This window comes from Bufo gargarizans, chromosome 1 (assembly GCF_014858855.1).
Source record: "Bufo gargarizans isolate SCDJY-AF-19 chromosome 1, ASM1485885v1, whole genome shotgun sequence".
NCBI lineage: Eukaryota > Metazoa > Chordata > Amphibia > Anura > Bufonidae > Bufo > Bufo gargarizans.
The window spans coordinates 797,039-819,646 of record NC_058080.1 but is presented as its reverse complement, the minus strand read 5'-3'; positions in this window follow the sequence as shown (position 1 = coordinate 819,646).

Here is a 22,608-nt window from a genome sequence, read left to right as displayed (position 1 = left end):
TTCCTGTATTTAAGGTATATTCAAGGAATTTTACAATTTCTCATAAAGATCATCCCTGCAGCCATACTTCTGTTACTTATTTCCATAACCCCTAAGGCCAACAACCTTCCCCCGCCTCCACATTAGTGCCACCATTTAATTACACTCACCCCCCCATCGATAAATTGCTTCTAGCTGCTCAACCAAACATCTAGTATTCAACAATATTTAATATAAACTAAATCGAACTATATGTGGGAATAATAACATCGTTTCAGATATAGACATGCATGATCTACTTCCTGTATGCACTGACTATCATGTGATGGTAGAAAAATAGAGGCTCCAGCACTCGTGGTAAAATTTTGTAGGTCCCGGTCTTTATTACACCAAAATTGTATAAGCATATACAGTAGCACCCCTTTTCACTCTCCCAGATTTACGCGTTTCGAACTATACAGTTCTTAGTCATAAAGTCATTATGACTAAGAACTGTATAGTTCAAAACGCGTAAATCTGGGAGAGTGAAGAGGGGTGCCACTGTATATGCTTATACAATTTTGGTGTAATAAAGACCGGGACCTACAAAACTTTACCACAAGTGCTGGAGCCTCTATTTTTCTACACTTCATGATGTCTAGACTGGCTTGGGTCTGCTCCGTGCACAGAGCCACAGGATGAAATTGAGTGAGCTGGACAACTTACTATTTCTACTATCATGTGATGGTGCATGGAACGCATACCTGCGCTCCACATACCCCTTCACATCCGGTCAGGTGACCGGAACCTGCACTCCACACAGTGCTTACTGGTACTTCCGCCCTATGGAACGCAAGCGTGCGCTCCACATACCTCGTCACTTCCGGTCGCATGACCGGAATAGCGATTCAACACACTATTTAAATGGTGGCTAAACACTGGTCATACCTGCATCCAGTGCCCCCGGAATACCGCTACCCACCACTCAGGTATATGATTGACCTTAATCCTTTTTTTTCCACAGATAGGATATGAAGCTCCATCATTATATTACTTTGACTGACCATGGAAATTTATTGCATGGCTTCATCACTTTATGCCTCCATCTGTATACAAGATATCCATTATAGGAATAGCACTTGGGGTTAACTAAATGTATTGATGCAAATGCTATATTTTGATGCAAACGTTATGACTACGCGGCGATTCCTCTATACCGGACCCCTGAGCCTTCACATATATGTACAAGATACAAGCTATTCGTATTAATGGTTTCATATGTAACTGAGACGAGACGGACACATACAATATGTCCTTACATGTAGATGCATGTTGCAAGTGGTTCCTGATTTGGCATACATAAGTAGTACTCTGCAGCATTCAACACAGATGGTATGACTATGTTATGCATAATCATGTCTCAAAATTGAATCCCGTTATAACCATATAATCATGTGCATTATGTCCACTATACATTTTCTCCCCACGGTACGCATACATCCAGATCTATACAATCATGTTCCCTAAACCATTATATTGTTACATATATCCAGATCTATGCAATCATATTCCCTTAACCAGTATGTTGTTGCACCACCATCAATTTTATAAATCATATGTCATGGACCCGTCGTATTTATACTCATTGGTACTTATATGTATTTGTATGTATTTATCTACCTCTAGGCACCATTTTTGCCCTGCTGCTATAACTATATCAAATCTTGCTTGTACATTATCTATTATTTATTTATTATTATGATTATGATATTTGACTTCATGCTCTGCCATTCGAACAACAACCCATTTGAACATGTATTTAATATTATTCTAGATAACATGACCACTGATGAAGGTTCACCGTGACCGAAAGGTCTGGTCAGAAATATTTTGTTATTGATTCATATATACCACGGGCAAATGGATGATGCAGAGATTATGAAATAAACCTCTCTTGAATTGCAAAACCTGAGTGCCTCAATATTTTATTACTTTGATAAACAGCCTAACAGCCCTTGATTGGCACCGGTGACACCTTTTGAACTGAGTGCGGTTCCTCACTTTACTACAGAACCATTTTCTCCAGTCTCAGGAAACTTATACCAGCTTGAAAAATTTAGCCGAAGTGACCCACGCCTGTATTACGCGTTACGAATTTGCATAACGTAATTTTTACATTGCCGATTTATCACATTCAATAAAATAATCTCGAATTCTCAAAATTCGCAAATATATGCCGAATATTCTACAAAATATTATCGAAATATCGCAAATTCAAATATATCCCCTGCCGCTCATCACTAATCAAGACTTATACGAATGCCTTATGTCCAGTATTTAGATTATGACACTGTATGTTATTAATAATGCTAAGAAGTGATGTAGCTTGTGCTGAGAAGCAATAATAGATCAATGCATAGCATGTGAGTGTGCGATCCATGTTTCTCTTTGTCTAAGCGACCACACCGTGGAGCATAACTTGTACTGTACATTCTGAGCTTGTTTCAGGGTCTGGATCTTGGGGGCACCTGGGCAACAGAACATCCATGGGCATCCATCTGCTTGACTCATCTCCTTCTGTGATCACCAGATGATCAATGTTCATCTCTCTCTCTCTCTCTCTCTCTTTCCTGTAGCAGTTGTCACACTTAATTTCAATTGTTTTGACTGGTGGGTCCTTGGCAAAGAAACGTTGTGAAAACGGGCAATAGTTTTAGGGGAAAAATGGGCAAGACACTCTAATTTCCTTGTGAAGGCCAGTACTGAATAGAAGAAGTTTCTTGACAGTCTGCTATAATCAGAGATGTCACCATTGAGTCACTGGATGTACTGTAATTGTATATTTTGCTTGGACTGTCTGATCGGTGGTGTACTGTATTTTCTTATCAGACGTTTCCTTCCTTATCTTTCCCCTTGGCTCAACATGTTCTGAGGTGTGTGCCGTGATATGATAGCTTTTCAAATGCACATGATTAAGGGATATTGTGTCACGAGGTTTCTACATTTGTCTACGTTTGCCCACCCAGTTGCTGTGTTGTGAGTTGCAGTCTTTCAAGGCTTTTGTTAACATGTTGCAAAATTATGCTAAAATAGCTTCCAAGGAATAACTCTGTGGCTTTACTAAATTGTTAATTACATGCAAATGCAAAAGTATTCAGATACCGATGCGTGTTTAAAAAATGTAGAATTATTTTAGTGGGACAACACCTTTAAGAGGCAAATGTTTATAGACCAGAGATGGCCAACCTGAGGCTCTCCAGTTGTTGCAAAACTACAACTACCAGCATGCCCAGACTGCCTACAGCTATTAGTCTACAGCAGGGCATAGTGGGAGTTGTAGTTTTACAACAGCTGGAGAGCCGCAGGTTGGCCATGACTGGTATAGACTATAGGGAAATCTTTGAATGTTCTACATTGATTTTCTGTTTATAATCAAACTAAGAGATACAGATAAATATTGAAGTGAGAAAATCTGATAATCCAACGCTTATCATTCAGGCAGCATAGTGACTCATTGATTAGCAATAGGGATGAGCGAACTCGAACTGTATAGTTCGGGTTCGTACCGAATTTTGGGGTGTCCGTGACACGGACCCGAACCCGGACATTTTCGTAAAAGTCCGGGTTCGGGTTCGGTGTTCGTCGCTTTCTTCGCGCTTTTGTGACGCTTTCTTGGCGCTTTTTGAAAGGCTGCAAAGCAGCCAATCAACAAGCGTCATACTACTTGCCCCAAGAGGCCATCACAGCCATGCCTACTATTGGCATGGCTGTGATTGGCCAGAGCACCATGTGACCCAGCCTCTATTTAAGCTGGAGTCACATAGCGCCGCCCGTCACTCTGCTCTGATTAGCGTAGGGAGAGGTTGCGGCTGCGACAGTAGGGCGAGATTAGGCAGATTAACTCCTCCAAAGGACTTGATTAACTGATCGATCTGCAGCTGTGGACCATTGAGCTGCTGATCCTCAATTGCTCACTGTTTTTAGGCTGCACAGACCGTTTGTCAGTCTCATTTTTCTGGGGTGATCGGCGGCCATTTTGTGTCTTGTGGTGCGCCAGCACAAGCTGCGACCAAGTGCATTTAACCCTCAATGGTGTGGTTGTTTTTTGGCTAAAGCCTACATCAGGGTGAAGCTGTCACACCAAGTGCATTTAACCAGCAATAGTCTGTTCATTTTTTGGCCATATACAAAATCAGGGGCAAGCTGCGCCTGTCACCAAGTGCATTTAACCCTCAATGGTGTGGTTGTTTTTTGGCTAAAGCCTACATCAGGGTGAAGCTGTCACACCAAGTGCATTTAACCAGCAATAGTCTGTTCATTTTTTGGCCATATACAAAATCAGGGGCAAGCTGCGCCTGTCACCAAGTGCATTTAACCCTCAATGGTGTGGTTGTTTTTTGGCTAAAGCCTACATCAGGGTGAAGCTGTCACACCAAGTGCATTTAACCAGCAATAGTCTGTTCATTTTTTGGCCATATACAAAATCAGGGGCAAGCTGCGCCTGTCACCAAGTGCATTTAACCCTCAATGGTGTGGTTGTTTTTTGGCTAAAGCCTACATCAGGGTGAAGCTGTCACACCAAGTGCATTTAACCAGCAATAGTCTGTTCATTTTTTGGCCATATCCCAGTCTAATTCTGTCACTAAATCCATACCGGTCACCCAGCGCCTAAATACTAGGCCTCAAATTTATATCCAGCTAAATCTGTCCCTAGTGCTGTAGCTGGGCGAGTTATTTAGTGTCCGTTCAAGCACATTTCTTGTTCTGGGTTGAAATACAATTCCCAATTTAGCAATTTCATAATTTAGTGGTTCCTGCTATATCAGAGCTATTTGAAATCTATCCCAAAAAGGGTATATAATATTGAAGGTGCACATAGGGTCATTCAGAATAACTTCACACACACCCGCTACTGTGTATTTCCAAGTCTAATTCTGTCACTAAACCCATACCTGTCACCCAGCGCCTAAATACTAGGCCTCAAATTTAAATCCCTCTAAATCTCTCGTTACCGTTGTCCTGTTGTAGCTGGGAAAGTTATTTAGTGCCCGTCAAAGCACATTTTTTGTTCTGGGTTGAAGTACAATTCCCAATTTAGCAATTTCATAATTTAGTGGTTCCTGCTATATCAGAGCTATTTGAAATCTATCCCAAAAAGGGTATATAATATTGAAGGTGCACATAGGGTCATTCAGAATAACTTCACACACACCCGCTACTGTGTATTTCCAAGTCTAATTCTGTCACTAAACCCATACCTGTCACCCAGCGCCTAAATACTAGGCCTCAAATTTAAATCCCTCTAAATCTCTCGTTACCGTTGTCCTGTTGTAGCTGGGAAAGTTATTTAGTGCCCGTCAAAGCACATTTTTTGTTCTGGGTTGAAGTACAATTCCCAATTTAGCAATTTCATAATTTAGTGGTTCCTGCTATATCAGAGCTATTTGAAATCTATCCCAAAAAGGGTATATAATATTGAAGGTGCACATAGGGTCATTCAGAATAACTTCACACACACCCGCTACTGTGTATTTCCAAGTCTAATTCTGTCACTAAATCCATACCGGTGACCCAGCGCCTAAATACTAGGCCTCAAATTTAATTCCCTCTAAATCTCTCGTTACCCACCGCTGTACTGTTGTTGCTGGGCAAGATATTTAGTGTCCGTCAAAGCACATTTTTTGTTCTGGGTTGAAGTACAATTCCCAATTTAGCAATTTCATAATTTAGTGGTTTCTGCTATATCAGAGCTATTTGAAATCTATCCCTAAAAGGGTATATAATATTGAAGGTGCACATAGGGTCATTCAGAATAACTTCACACACACCCGCTACTGTGTATTTCCAAGTCTAATTCTGTCACTAAACCCATACCTGTCACCCAGCGCCTAAATACTAGGCCTCAAATTTAAATCCCTCTAAATCTCTCGTTACCGTTGTCCTGTTGTAGCTGGGAAAGTTATTTAGTGCCCGTCAAAGCACATTTTTTGTTCTGGGTTGAAGTACAATTCCCAATTTAGCAATTTCATAATTTAGTGGTTTCTGCTATATCAGAGCTATTTGAAATCTATCCCTAAAAGGGTATATAATATTGAAGGTGCACATAGGGTCATTCAGAATAACTTCACACACACCCGCTACTGTGTATTTCCAAGTCTAATTCTGTCACTAAACCCATACCTGTCACCCAGCGCCTAAATACTAGGCCTCAAATTTAAATCCCTCTAAATCTCTCGTTACCGTTGTCCTGTTGTAGCTGGGAAAGTTATTTAGTGCCCGTCAAAGCACATTTTTTGTTCTGGGTTGAAGTACAATTCCCAATTTAGCAATTTCATAATTTAGTGGTTTCTGCTATATCAGAGCTATTTGAAATCTATCCATAAAAGGGTATATAATATTGAAGGTGCACATAGGGTCATTCAGAATAACTTCACACACACCCGCTACTGTGTATTTCCAAGTCTAATTCTGTCACTAAACCCATACCTGTCACCCAGCGCCTAAATACTAGGCCTCAAATTTAAATCCCTCTAAATCTCTCGTTACCGTTGTCCTGTTGTAGCTGGGAAAGTTATTTAGTGCCCGTCAAAGCACATTTTTTGTTCTGGGTTGAAGTACAATTCCCAATTTAGCAATTTCATAATTTAGTGGTTCCTGCTATATCAGAGCTATTTGAAATCTATCCCAAAAAGGGTATATAATATTGAAGGTGCACATAGGGTCATTCAGAATAACTTCACACACACCCGCTACTGTGTATTTCCAAGTCTAATTCTGTCACTAAATCCATACCGGTGACCCAGCGCCTAAATACTAGGCCTCAAATTTAATTCCCTCTAAATCTCTCGTTACCCACCGCTGTACTGTTGTTGCTGGGCAAGATATTTAGTGTCCGTCAAAGCACATTTTTTGTTCTGGGTTGAAGTACAATTCCCAATTTAGCAATTTCATAATTTAGTGGTTTCTGCTATATCAGAGCTATTTGAAATCTATCCCTAAAAGGGTATATAATATTGAAGGTGCACATAGGGTCATTCAGAATAACTTCACACACACCCGCTACTGTGTATTTCCAAGTCTAATTCTGTCACTAAACCCATACCTGTCACCCAGCGCCTAAATACTAGGCCTCAAATTTAAATCCCTCTAAATCTCTCGTTACCGTTGTCCTGTTGTAGCTGGGAAAGTTATTTAGTGCCCGTCAAAGCACATTTTTTGTTCTGGGTTGAAGTACAATTCCCAATTTAGCAATTTCATAATTTAGTGGTTTCTGCTATATCAGAGCTATTTGAAATCTATCCCTAAAAGGGTATATAATATTGAAGGTGCACATAGGGTCATTCAGAATAACTTCACACACACCCGCTACTGTGTATTTCCAAGTCTAATTCTGTCACTAAACCCATACCTGTCACCCAGCGCCTAAATACTAGGCCTCAAATTTAAATCCCTCTAAATCTCTCGTTACCGTTGTCCTGTTGTAGCTGGGAAAGTTATTTAGTGCCCGTCAAAGCACATTTTTTGTTCTGGGTTGAAGTACAATTCCCAATTTAGCAATTTCATAATTTAGTGGTTTCTGCTATATCAGAGCTATTTGAAATCTATCCCTAAAAGGGTATATAATATTGAAGGTGCACATAGGGTCATTCAGAATAACTTCACACACACCCGCTACTGTGTATTTCCAAGTCTAATTCTGTCACTAAACCCATACCTGTCACCCAGCGCCTAAATACTAGGCCTCAAATTTAAATCCCTCTAAATCTCTCGTTACCGTTGTCCTGTTGTAGCTGGGAAAGTTATTTAGTGCCCGTCAAAGCACATTTTTTGTTCTGGGTTGAAGTACAATTCCCAATTTAGCAATTTCATAATTTAGTGGTTTCTGCTATATCAGAGCTATTTGAAATCTATCCCTAAAAGGGTATATAATATTGAAGGTGCACATAGGGTCATTCAGAATAACTTCACACACACCCGCTACTGTGTATTTCCAAGTCTAATTCTGTCACTAAACCCATACCTGTCACCCAGCGCCTAAATACTAGGCCTCAAATTTAAATCCCTCTAAATCTCTCGTTACCGTTGTCCTGTTGTAGCTGGGAAAGTTATTTAGTGCCCGTCAAAGCACATTTTTTGTTCTGGGTTGAAGTACAATTCCCAATTTAGCAATTTCATAATTTAGTGGTTTCTGCTATATCAGAGCTATTTGAAATCTATCCCTAAAAGGGTATATAATATTGAAGGTGCACATAGGGTCATTCAGAATAACTTCACACACACCCGCTACTGTGTATTTCCAAGTCTAATTCTGTCACTAAACCCATACCTGTCACCCAGCGCCTAAATACTAGGCCTCAAATTTAAATCCCTCTAAATCTCTCGTTACCGTTGTCCTGTTGTAGCTGGGAAAGTTATTTAGTGCCCGTCAAAGCACATTTTTTGTTCTGGGTTGAAGTACAATTCCCAATTTAGCAATTTCATAATTTAGTGGTTTCTGCTATATCAGAGCTATTTGAAATCTATCCCTAAAAGGGTATATAATATTGAAGGTGCACATAGGGTCATTCAGAATAACTTCACACACACACGCTACTGTGTATTTCCAAGTCTAATTCTGTCACTAAACCCATACCTGTCACCCAGCGCCTAAATACTAGGCCTCAAATTTAAATCCCTCTAAATCTCTCGTTACCGTTGTCCTGTTGTAGCTGGGAAAGTTATTTAGTGCCCGTCAAAGCACATTTTTTGTTCTGGGTTGAAGTACAATTCCCAATTTAGCAATTTCATAATTTAGTGGTTTCTGCTATATCAGAGCTATTTGAAATCTATCCCTAAAAGGGTATATAATATTGAAGGTGCACATAGGGTCATTCAGAATAACTTCACACACACCCGCTACTGTGTATTTCCAAGTCTAATTCTGTCACTAAACCCATACCTGTCACCCAGCGCCTAAATACTAGGCCTCAAATTTAAATCCCTCTAAATCTCTCGTTACCGTTGTCCTGTTGTAGCTGGGAAAGTTATTTAGTGCCCGTCAAAGCACATTTTTTGTTCTGGGTTGAAGTACAATTCCCAATTTAGCAATTTCATAATTTAGTGGTTTCTGCTATATCAGAGCTATTTGAAATCTATCCCTAAAAGGGTATATAATATTGAAGGTGCACATAGGGTCATTCAGAATAACTTCACACACACCCGCTACTGTGTATTTCCAAGTCTAATTCTGTCACTAAACCCATACCTGTCACCCAGCGCCTAAATACTAGGCCTCAAATTTAAATCCCTCTAAATCTCTCGTTACCGTTGTCCTGTTGTAGCTGGGAAAGTTATTTAGTGCCCGTCAAAGCACATTTTTTGTTCTGGGTTGAAGTACAATTCCCAATTTAGCAATTTCATAATTTAGTGGTTTCTGCTATATCAGAGCTATTTGAAATCTATCCCTAAAAGGGTATATAATATTGAAGGTGCACATAGGGTCATTCAGAATAACTTCACACACACCCGCTACTGTGTATTTCCAAGTCTAATTCTGTCACTAAACCCATACCTGTCACCCAGCGCCTAAATACTAGGCCTCAAATTTAAATCCCTCTAAATCTCTCGTTACCGTTGTCCTGTTGTAGCTGGGAAAGTTATTTAGTGCCCGTCAAAGCACATTTTTTGTTCTGGGTTGAAGTACAATTCCCAATTTAGCAATTTCATAATTTAGTGGTTTCTGCTATATCAGAGCTATTTGAAATCTATCCCAAAAAGGGTATATAATATTCAAGGTGCACATTGGGTCATTCAGAATAACTTCACACACACGCTTCTGTGCATTTCCAAGTCTAATTCTGTCACTAAATCCATACCGGTCACCCAGCGCCTAAATACTAGGCCTCAAATTTATATCCCGCTGAATTTGAATACAATACATTGGGCCAAATAATATATTTGTTGTTGTGGTGAACCATAACAATGAGAAAAACATCTAGTAAGGGACGCGGACGTGGACATGGTCGTGGTGGTGTTAGTGGACCCTCTGGTGCTGGGAGAGGACGTGGCCGTTCTGCCACATCCACACGTCCTAGTGTACCAACTACCTCAGGTCCCAGTAGCCGCCAGAATTTACAGCGATATATGGTGGGGCCCAATGCCGTTCTAAGGATGGTAAGGCCTGAGCAGGTACAGGCATTAGTCAATTGGGTGGCCGACAGTGGATCCAGCACGTTCACATTATCTCCCACCCAGTCTTCTGCAGAAAGCGCACAGATGGCGCCTAAAAACCAACCCCATCAGTCTGTCACATCACCCCCATGCATACCAGGGAAACTGTCTCAGCCTCAAGTTATGCAGCAGTCTCTTATGCTGTTTGAAGACTCCGCTGGCAGGGTTTCCCAAGGGCATCCACCTAGCCCTTCCCCAGCGGTGAAAGACATAGAATGCACTGACGCACAACCACTTATGTTTCCTGATGATGAGGACATGGGAATACCACCTCAGCATGTCTCTGATGATGACGAAACACAGGTGCCAACTGCTGCGTCTTTCTGCAGTGTGCAGACTGAACAGGAGGTCAGGGATCAAGACTGGGTGGAAGACGATGCAGGGGACGATGAGGTCCTAGACCCCACATGGAATGAAGGTCGTGCCACTGACTTTCACAGTTCGGAGGAAGAGGCAGTGGTGAGACCGAGCCAACAGCGTAGCAAAAGAGGGAGCAGTGGGCAAAAGCAGAACACCCGCCGCCAAGAGACTCCGCCTGCTACTGACCGCCGCCATCTGGGACCGAGCACCCCAAAGGCAGCTTCAAGGAGTTCCCTGGCATGGCACTTCTTCAAACAATGTGCTGACGACAAGACCCGAGTGGTTTGCACGCTGTGCCATCAGAGCCTGAAGCGAGGCATTAACGTTCTGAACCTGAGCACAACCTGCATGACCAGGCACCTGCATGCAAAGCATGAACTGCAGTGGAGGAAACACCTTAAAACCAAGGAAGTCACTCAGGCTCCCCCTGCTACCTCTTCTGCTGCTGCCGCCTCGGCCTATTCTGCTGCTGCCGCCTCGGCCTCTTCCTCCGCCTCCGGAGGAACGTTGGCACCTGCCGCCCAGCAAACAGGGGATGTACCACCAACACCACCACCACCACCTCCGTCACCAAGCGTCTCAACCATGTCACACGCCAGCGTTCAGCTCTCCATCTCACAAACATTTGATAGAAAGCGTAAATTCCCACCTAGCCACCCTCGATCCCTGGCCCTGAATGCCAGCATTTCTAAACTACTGGCCTATGAAATGCTGTCATTTAGGCTGGTGGACACAGACAGCTTCAAACAGCTCATGTCGCTTGCTGTCCCACAGTATGTTGTTCCCAGCCGCCACTACTTCTCCAAGAGAGCCGTGCCTTCCCTGCACAACCAAGTATCCGATAAAATCAAGTGTGCACTGCGCAACGCCATCTGTAGCAAGGTCCACCTAACCACAGATACGTGGACCAGTAAGCACGGCCAGGGACGCTATATCTCCCTAACTGCACACTGGGTAAATGTAGTGGCAGCTGGGCCCCAGGCGGAGAGCTGTTTGGCGCACGTCCTGCCGCCGCCAAGGATCGCAGGGCAACATTCTTTGCCTCCTGTTGCCACCTCCTCCTTCTCGGCTTCCTCCTCCTCTTCTTCCACCTGCTCATCCAGTCAGCCACACACCTTCACCACCAACTTCAGCACAGCCCGGGGTAAACGTCAGCAGGCCATTCTGAAACTCATATGTTTGGGGGACAGGCCCCACACCGCACAGGAGTTGTGGCGGGGTATTGAACAACAGACCGACGAGTGGTTGCTGCCGGTGAGCCTCAAGCCCGGCCTGGTGGTGTGTGATAATGGGCGAAATCTCGTTGCAGCTCTGGGACTAGCCGGTTTGACGCACATCCCTTGCTTGGCGCATGTGCTGAATTTGGTGGTGCAGAAGTTCATTCACAACTACCCCGACATGTCAGAGCTGCTGCATAAAGTGCGGGCCGTCTGTTCGCGCTTCCGGCGTTCACATCCTGCCGCTGCTCGCCTGTCTGCGCTACAGCGTAACTTCGGCCTTCCCGCTCACCGCCTCATATGCGACGTGCCCACCAGGTGGAACTCCACCTTGCACATGCTGGACAGACTGTGCGAGCAGCAGCAGGCCATAGTGGAGTTTCAGCTGCAGCACGCACGGGTCAGTCGCACTACAGAACAGCACCACTTCACCACCAATGACTGGGCCTCCATGCGAGACCTGTGTGCCCTGTTGCGCTGTTTCGAGTACTCCACCAACATGGCCAGTGGCGATGACACCGTTATCAGCGTTACAATACCACTTCTATGTCTCCTTGAGAAAACACTTAGGGCGATGATGGAACAGGAGGTGGCCCAGGAGGAGGAGGAGGAGGATGAGGAAGAGGGGTCATTTTTAGCACTTTCAGGCCAGTCTCTTCGAAGTGACTCAGAGGGAGGTTTTTTGCAACAGCAGAGGCCAGGTACAAATGTGGCCAGCCAGGGCCCACTACTGGAGGACGAGGAGGACGAGGATGAGGAGGAGGTGGAGGAGGATGAGGATGAAGCATGGTCACAGCGGGGTGGCACCCAACGCAGCTCGGGTCCATCACTGGTGCGTGGCTGGGGGGAAAGGCAGGACGATGACGATACGCCTCCCACAGAGGACAGCTTGTCCTTATCCCTGGGCAGCCTGGCACACATGAGCGACTACATGCTGCAGTGCCTGCGCAACGACAGCAGAGTTGCCCACATTTTAACCTGTGCGGACTACTGGGTTGCCACCCTGCTGGATCCACGCTACAAAGACAATGTGCCCACCTTACTTCCTGCACTGGAGCGTGATAGGAAGATGCGCGAGTACAAGCGCACGTTGGTAGACGCGCTACTGAGAGCATTCCCAAATGTCACAGGGGAACAAGTGGAAGCCCAAGGCCAAGGCAGAGGAGGAGCAAGAGGTCGCCAAGGCAGCTGTGTCACGGCCAGCTCCTCTGAGGGCAGGGTTAGCATGGCAGAGATGTGGAAAACTTTTGTCAACACGCCACAGCTAACTGCACCACCACCTGATACGCAACGTGTTAGCAGGAGGCAACATTTCACTAACATGGTGGAACAGTACGTGTGCACACCCCTCCACGTACTGACTGATGGTTCGGCCCCATTCAACTTCTGGGTCTCTAAATTGTCCACGTGGCCAGAGCTAGCCTTTTATGCCTTGGAGGTGCTGGCCTGCCCGGCAGCCAGCGTTTTGTCTGAACGTGTATTCAGCACGGCAGGGGGCGTCATTACAGACAAACGCAGCCGCCTGTCTACAGCCAATGTGGACAAGCTGACGTTCATAAAAATGAACCAGGCATGGATCCCACAGGACCTGTCCGTCCCTTGTCCAGATTAGACATTAACTACCTCCCCATAACCATATATTATTGGACTCCAGGGCACTTCCTCATTCAATCCTATTTTTATTTTCATTTTACCATTATATTGCGATGCTACCCAAAGTTGAATGAACCTCTCCTCTGCCTGTGTGCTAGGCCTAAATATATGCCAATGGACTGTTGCAGTGGTGGCTGACATGAAGCCTGATTCTCTGCTATGACATGCAGACTAATTCTCTGCTGACATGAAGCCAGATTGTCTGTTACGGGACCTTTCTCCTCTGCCTGGGTTCTGGGCCTAAATTTATGAAAATTGACTCTTACAGTGGTGGGTGACGTGAAGCCTGATTCTCTGCTATGATATGAAGACTGATTCTCTGCTGTCATGAAGCCAGATTGTCTGTTACGGGACCTCTCTGCTCTGCCTGTGTGCTAGGCCTAAATATATGCCAATGGACTGTTGCAGTGGTGGGTGACGTGAAGCCTGATTCTCTGCTATGATATGAAGACTGATTCTCTGCTGACATGAAGCCAGATTGTCTGTTACGGGACCTCCCTCCTCTGCCTGGGTGCTGGGCCTAAATATATGCCAATGGACTGTTGCAGTGGTGGCTGACGTGAAGCCTCATTCTCTGCTATGACATGCAGACTAATTCTCTGCTGACATGAAGACAGATTCTCTGTTACGGGACCTCCCTCCTCTGCCTGGGTGCTGGGCCTAAATATATGCCAATGGACTGTTGCAGTGGTGGCTGACGTGAAGCCTCATTCTCTGCTATGACATGCAGACTAATTCTCTGCTGACATGAAGACAGATTCTCTGTTACGGGACCTCCCTCCTCTGCCTGGGTGCTGGGCCTAAATATATGCCAATGGACTGTTGCAGTGGTGGCTGACGTGAAGCCTCATTCTCTGCTATGACATGCAGACTGATTCTCTGCTGTCATGAAGCCAGATTGTCTGTTACGGGACCTCTCTGCTCTGCCTGTGTGCTAGGCCTAAATATATGCCAATGGACTGTTGCAGTGGTGGGTGACGTGAAGCCTGATTCTCTGCTATGATATGAAGACTGATTCTCTGCTGACATGAAGCCAGATTGTCTGTTACGGGACCTTTCTCCTCTGCCTGGGTTCTGGGCCTAAATTTATGAAAATTGACTCTTACAGTGGTGGGTGACGTGAAGCCTGATTCTCTGCTATGATATGAAGACTGATTCTCTGCTGACATGAAGCCAGATTGTCTGTTACGGGACCTTTCTCCTCTGCCTGGGTTCTGGGCCTAAATTTATGAAAATTGACTCTTACAGTGGTGGGTGACGTGAAGCCTGATTCTCTGCTATGATATGAAGACTGATTCTCTGCTGACATGAAGCCAGATTGTCTGTTACGGGACCTTTCTCCTCTGCCTGGGTTCTGGGCCTAAATTTAAGAAAATTGACTCTTACAGTGGTGGGTGACGTGAAGCCTGATTCTCTGCTATGATATGAAGACTGATTCTCTGCTGACATGAAGCCAGATTCTCTGTTACGGGACCTCCCTCCTCTGCCTGGGTGCTGGGCCTAAATATATGCCAATGGACTGTTGCAGTGGTGGCTGACGTGAAGCCTCATTCTCTGCTATGACATGCAGACTGATTCTCTGCTGACATGAAGCCAGATTCTCTGTTACGGGACCTCTCTCCTCTGCCTGTGTGTGTGCTGGGCCTAAATATATGCCAATGGACTGTTGCAGTGGTGGCTGACGTGAAGCCTCATTCTCTGCTATGACATGCAGACTAATTCTCTGCTGACATGAAGACAGATTCTCTGTTACGGGACCTCCCTCCTCTGCCTGGGTGCTGGGCCTAAATATATGCCAATGGACTGTTGCAGTGGTGGCTGACGTGAAGCCTCATTCTCTGCTATGACATGCAGACTAATTCTCTGCTGACATGAAGCCAGATTCTCTGTTACGGGACCTCTCTCCTCTGCCTGTGTGTGTGCTGGGCCTAAATATATGCCAATGGACTGTTGCAGTGGTGGCTGACGTGAAGCCTCATTCTCTGCTATGACATGCAGACTGATTCTCTGCTGACATGAAGCCAGATTCTCTGTTACGGGACCTCTCTCCTCTGCCTGTGTGTGTGCTGGGCCTAAATATATGCCAATGGACTGTTGCAGTGGTGGCTGACGTGAAGCCTCATTCTCTGCTATGACATGCAGACTGATTCTCTGCTGACATGAAGACAGATTCTCTGTTACGGGACCTCTCTCCTCTGCCTGTGTGTGTGCTGGGCCTAAATATATGCCAATGGACTGTTGCAGTGGTGGCTGACGTGAAGCCTCATTCTCTGCTATGACATGCAGACTGATTCTCTGCTGACATGAAGCCAGATTCTCTGTTACGGGACCTCTCTCCTCTGCCTGTGTGTGTGCTGGGCCTAAATATATGCCAATGGACTGTTGCAGTGGTGGCTGACGTGAAGCCTCATTCTCTGCTATGACATGCAGACTGATTCTCTGCTGACATGAAGCCAGATTCTCTGTTACGGGACCTCTCTCCTCTGCCTGTGTGTGTGCTGGGCCTAAATATATGCCAATGGACTGTTGCAGTGGTGGCTGACGTGAAGCCTCATTCTCTGCTATGACATGCAGACTGATTCTCTGCTGACATGAAGCCAGATTCTCTGTTACGGGACCTCTCTCCTCTGCCTGTGTGTGTGCTGGGCCTAAATATATGCCAATGGACTGTTGCAGTGGTGGCTGACGTGAAGCCTCATTCTCTGCTATGACATGCAGACTAATTCTCTGCTGACATGAAGACAGATTCTCTGTTACGGGACCTCCCTCCTCTGCCTGGGTGCTGGGCCTAAATATATGCCAATGGACTGTTGCAGTGGTGGCTGACGTGAAGCCTCATTCTCTGCTATGACATGCAGACTAATTCTCTGCTGACATGAAGACAGATTCTCTGTTACGGGACCTCTCTCCTCTGCCTGGGTGCCGGGGCCTAAATATCTGAGAATGGACTGTTCCAGTGGTGGGTGACGGGAAGCCAGATTCTCTGCTATGGAACCTCTCTCCAATTGATTTTGGTTAATTTTTATTTATTTAATTTTTATTTTAATTCATTTCCCTATCCACATTTGTTTGCAGGGGATTTACCTACATGTTGCTGCCTTTTGCAGCCCTCTAGCTCTTTCCTGGGCTGTTTTACAGCCTTTTTAGTGCCGAAAAGTTCGGGTCCCCATTGACTTCAATGGGGTTCGGGTTCGGGACGAAGTTCGGATCGGGTTCGGATCCCGAACCCGAACATTTCCGGGATGTTCGGCCGAACTTCTCGAACCCGAACATCCAGGTGTTCGCTCAACTCTAATTAGCAATGTCAGATTTGTAAAGTGGATATTTTGAGTTCAACCAGGGCAATATCTGCAATAGGCTTTCCTGTGTGCATCTGACATGGAAAAATTTGTGAGTCTCTTGACAAGAGAGGGAAAGATATGGACAGAACAGGTGCAGAGCTGTGGAAAATGTTGATGGAGAAATTACATGGAGCAACAAATATTACAATGGGGTCCTTCCTGGTGCCGGTTAATATCCCCTCACACCTAACTACGTACTGTAGGACAGGACTTGGTTTATGTTTGCCCTTTAGTTATTGCACTTTATTATTACTTTGTTTATTCTCATTGAATACATACAATTCCAATAGGAAATATTTTGCAGCACTAGTAAAAATAAAACTGTTGTACAGTACATAGCAACCAAATTCCAGAACTAATTATCAACTGCTTTAGGGCTCATGCACACGACCATATGTCCTCTGAGACATACGGTCCGTGAGCGGATCATATGTCCCGGAGCGGCATACATCGTGCGCACAGCATCATAGGTTACTATGATGCTGTGCGCATCGGGCCGCCCGCAGGGCTATTGTCCCGTACTCATAATATCATATCAGATGCGCTCACGAACTGTATGCCTCGGAGGGCATATGGTCGTGTGCATGAGTCCTTATTTTAATTTAATTTGCAACTGTTTCACATTGTTTTCCTTTCACAGTATTTTTTTTTATTATTATTATTTTTTTAAATTACAACTTGTATATGTGCATCTTTCCAATTATTGCATACATCTTTAGTATTAATATACATAACAATAAAGTAAATTCTGCTTATACATTACATTTTAATATATACAACCTTTAAATGAAAACCCAACCCTCCCCAATCCCTTCTGGTTTTTAGCCTCGCTGCCTCCGGAGCTTAATGGAATCGACCTTGCACAGTATTTGATAAATCTTCTCCTATGTATTTTTATTTCATGTGTTTGGTTGTTAGTTTTGTCTTTTTTTTGCTGTTGATATTTTAATTAGGCTGAAGTTCTAACATTATTTTGTCATTCCATGTAACTTTTTTTTTTTTTTTTCATAGATGTAACATAGATGTAACATATATAAGGGGGATGTAACATATTGCAATGCATTTATCCATTCCTGACACAGCAATTTTCCATTTCTTAATTTTCTACTCCCTGGCTTCCCGGAGCCATAACTTTTTAAAATTTCCATTCACAAAGACATATGAGGGCTGAATTTTTTTTCCTAATGTGGTGGAATTGGGAAAAAAAATGCAGTTTTATGGCTTTTGTTTTTATGAAATAAAACGAATCTGATACTTTCATTCTCCAGGTCAGTACAATTACAGCAATACCACATTTTCATAGTTTGTCTTTTGCTTTAATAATTAATAATAATAAAAAAAATTATATTGCCATCATTTTTTCCTTGAACCCCTATAACTTTTTCATATTTATAGCAAAGGAGTTGTGTGTGGGCGTGGCCATCTGTAGTTTTAATTTATTTTGGTGTGTATGTCATTTTTATAACTTTTTATTCAATTTATGTTCCTCATAGTGGCCCCGAGCAGTAATAATGTTACCCATAGTGGCCCCCAGCAGTAGTAATGCCCCCCATAGTGGCCGCTAGCATTAATAATGTTCCCCATAGTTGCCCCCCAGCATTAATAATGTCCCTCATAGTGGCCCCCAGCATTAATAATGTCCCTCATAGTGGCCCCCAGCATTAATATTGTGGCCCACAACATTTTCATTGGACTGGCAAAAAAAAAACATACCTCATCCACTTTCACATGTGGGGACACTCACTCCTACACTGGATGCAACAGGACCTGATGTGATCGAATGATGTCATCACACTGGGAGTTCAGGTCCTGCTGCATCCAATGAGGAGTGAGTTCCCTGTGCAATGGATGAGGTGAGTATTTTAAAAATTATTTTAACTCCTGAAATTTAATTTATCCCCACTGTACCTGTTCTTATCGGCCGTTACATGGACACATTCCTGTCTAAATGGCCATTAAAAACAGTCCCATTGATTTGACCACCAAGAATAGGACATGTCTTATTTTTTGTTGGCCGCTACATACTGGCCATTAAAAGCAAAACAAAAAAACTGCCATGTAGACTGCATGGCCGTGTGATGGACACTACTTAAACTGCTGTCACACGGTCTAAAAAAAATTACTCCCCTCCAATATACAGTCCCATGTAAATAACATCACTCCCCTCCCTTCAGCCCCTCCAATATGCAGTTCCACGTAAATAACATTACCGCCCTCCCATCAGCCGCTCAAATATACAGTCCCACGTAAATAGCATCGCTCCTCTCCCTTCAGACCCTCCATTATACAGTCCCATGTAAATAACATCTCTCCACATGTGAATTACACTCCTCCCTTCAGCCCTAACATACAGAGGTGGTGTAAGAGAGGAGCACTACAACTCACAGGAATACTCTGGCTCTCACACTGAATCTCTGCCTTCACTTACCTCTCCTAATGTCAAAGAAGTCATCACAGGGTCTTATCCACTAGTTCTCCTCTTCACATCCTCTCCCTTCAGCACTGATCACATGACTGACTGTGACATTGTGGCAATTCCTTCTCCACCCCGGAGCTCTGCCTCAAGCACAAATCACCTGCTTGTGATGTCATCACAGGTCCTTCAGCTCCTGCAGTGCGTCCCGGTCAGTAGTCTCTCCTGTTTTTTCATTAGCAGGCAGTACATTCGGGACCTGGGACAAAACATCAGGGGCCCAGGCCCCGAATGTTTTAGCCTTGTGACGCTCATGATTTACAGAAGGTTTAGCCGACAGAAAGGGATTGAGGACTTTGGCAAAAGAGGTAATCCCTGATATTCTGGCTACATCCTCCTATGCATGTGGTGGAAACACTGTAAGCTACAAGCTTCCCATCATAACCAAAGGACAGGAGAGCCCCCAGCTCAGAGACTGTATTCCTCTGAGGTTACAGTGGAAATCATATATTTATATATATATCTGATGATAGAGAAATTTCATCCCTTTAAGCCAGGAAAATGAGAGACTTACCAGTCTGATTGGGAGTGAAGAGAAGTGAGCCTCCATATTCAACCTTTGGGAACTACTTGAATTGACTGTTAAGACTGTGAATATTATTTGTGTGGATCACCTGCTGACCGGCTTTAGTAAAGTACTGTGGATTTGTTGTACCAACAACGTTGTCATCATTATACCACACTACATTTGCACTGCAAGGTGCTGGTGTCATGTTATCTGGGACCCTGCCTTGCACTGTAAAACAGCAACATAAAGGGCACCTCAACTACCATCAGACAGGAGAACCCCAGAACCAGAGTGTTTCCTAAATGAAAGAATCGGTGCACCCTTTCCATTATTGCATGCCAGCCTAGGGAACTTCAGGAAACTGTGAGCGCGACTATTGTAGCCATCCGCCCACCCACTGTTGAGTGCACCCCTGAGGCCCGGGCTATCTATCTATTCTATCTATTAAATACAGCACTCCAAATTGTGTGAAAATGATATTGGGCCCGCTTTATTCACCCATGCAATGATTCAGCCCTACAGAGTGAGGCCTTTGTCAAGCAATGTGGTCAGTGCCATGATGGGATATACATACATATATATATATATATATATATATATATATACAAACTTATATCTATATATTATTTATACACATTCAAAATCCATGACTAGCATAATTGACAGATGAGCAAAGTTTAGAAAAATTTGATTTGACCAATTTGCCGAACTTTGACAAGAAATTTGATTAGTTACAAATTAATTTGTCACGAATCCCCAGGCTACTTTGCCTAAAAATATTCATCCCTTGATGACCCAATCTCAGTGTGAAGGCTTGGAGGTTAAACTGCATGTGCCTTACATTCTAGTGCACACACATTCATAGTTAATGTGTTCTGTAGGTACTGTGCCGTCATTATTACAGGAAGGTGATATTTATCATCATCTACATCACTGAGCAGTGCACCAAGATTCATAGCTAATCCCTTCTGTTAGCCGTCAAATTAGTGCACGTCAGTATTAAAAGTCAAAGTTAACGTCAGCAGCAGTGGCAGTAACAATGTGCACCAAGATTCATAGCTAATCCCTTGTGTTAAGCAAAATGAAAAGCATACAACACCCTTCAGTAAAGCAAAAACAGATGCGTGCCCCAGTGGGAAGTGTGTTCAAATGGCTCCTTAACCAGCTCAGCCCCCCTAGCTTAACACCCTTAATGACCAGACCACTTTTTACAATTCTGCACTACACTACTTTCACCGTTTATTGCTCGGTCATGCAACTTACCACACAAATGAATTTTACCTCCTTTTCTTCTCACTAATAGAGCTTTCATTTGGTGGTATTTCATTGCTGCTGAATTTTTTTTTACTTTTTTTGTTATTAATCGAAATTTAACAAAATTTTTGCAAAAAAATGACATTTTTCACTTTCAGTTGTAATTTTTTTTTTTAAAACGACATCTATATATAAATTTTTCTCTAAATTTATTGTTCTACTTGTCTTTGATAAAAAAAAAATGTTTGGGTAAAAAAAAAATGGTTTGGGTAAAAGTTATAGCGTTTACAAACTATGGTACAAAAATGTGAATTTCCGCTTTTTGAAGCAGCTCTGACTTTCTGAGCACCTGTCATGTTTCCTGAGGTTCTACAATGCCCAAACAGTAGAAAAACCCCACAAATAACCCCATTTCGGAAAGTAGACACCCTAAGGTATTCGCTGATGTGCATAGTGAGATCATAGAACTTTTTATTTTTTGCCCATCATGAAATATCTTGGGGTGTCTTCTTTCCAAAATGTGGTCACTTGTGGGGTAGTTATACTGCCCTGGCATTTTAGGGGCCCTAATGTGTGGGAAGTAGTTTGAAATCAAAATGTGTAAAAAATGGCCTGTGAAATCCTAAAGGTGCTCTTTGGAATGTAGGCCCCGTTGCCCACCTAGGCTGCAGAAAAGTGTCACACATCTGGTATCGCCGTACTCAGGAGAAGTTGGGCAATGTGTTTTGGGGTGTCATTTTACATATACCCATGCTGGGTGAGATAAATATCTCGGTCAAATGCCAACTTTGTATAAAAAAATGGGAAAAGTTGTCTTTTGCCGAGATATTTATCTCACCCAGCATGGGTATATGTAAAATGACACCACAAAACACATTCCCCAACTTCTCCTGAGTACGGAAATACCACATGTGTGACACTTTTTTGCAACCTAGGTGGGCAAAGGGGCCCACAATCCAAAGAGCACCTTTCGGATTTCACAGGCCATTTTTTACAGATTTTGATTTCAAACTACTTCTCACGCATTAGGGACCCTAAAATGCCAGGGCAGTATAACTACCCCACAAGTGACCCCATTTTGGAAAGAAGACACCCCAAGGTATTTCGTGATGGGCATAGTGAGTTCATGGAAGTTTTTATTTTTTGTCACAAGTTAGTGGAATATGAGACTTTGTAAGAAAAAAAAAAAAATCATCATTTTCCGCTAACTTGTGATTTTAGGCACAGGTAAAAGTAGGCAGAACAGGGAAAAAAACTGTGGAATTAAGGGGTAATTGAGTACACAGTGAAAAGTTGAAATAGGGCCACCAAGGTGATATTAATCACCACAATACAATACTCAAAAAAAATAAAAAAAAGATGACAGTTATACTAAAAGAACAAAATAAAGAAATGGAGGCAGCACCAATAAAGTAGTGGAGAAAACAAATAGTTTTTTAATGATACTGTGCCAGTCCAAACACATGCCTTTTAATCCCTTCTGTTACTGTAGATGTACTGTGCGTATTACAGGTCAATGTTAGCATCAGGCCTAATTTATTGCCGTGGACTTAACCATGCAAGGTCCCAAGTAGTGATCCCATGACAGATTGGGGAGGGTGGCTGTAGGAGTGGCAGTGACATTAGTGTCCCCAT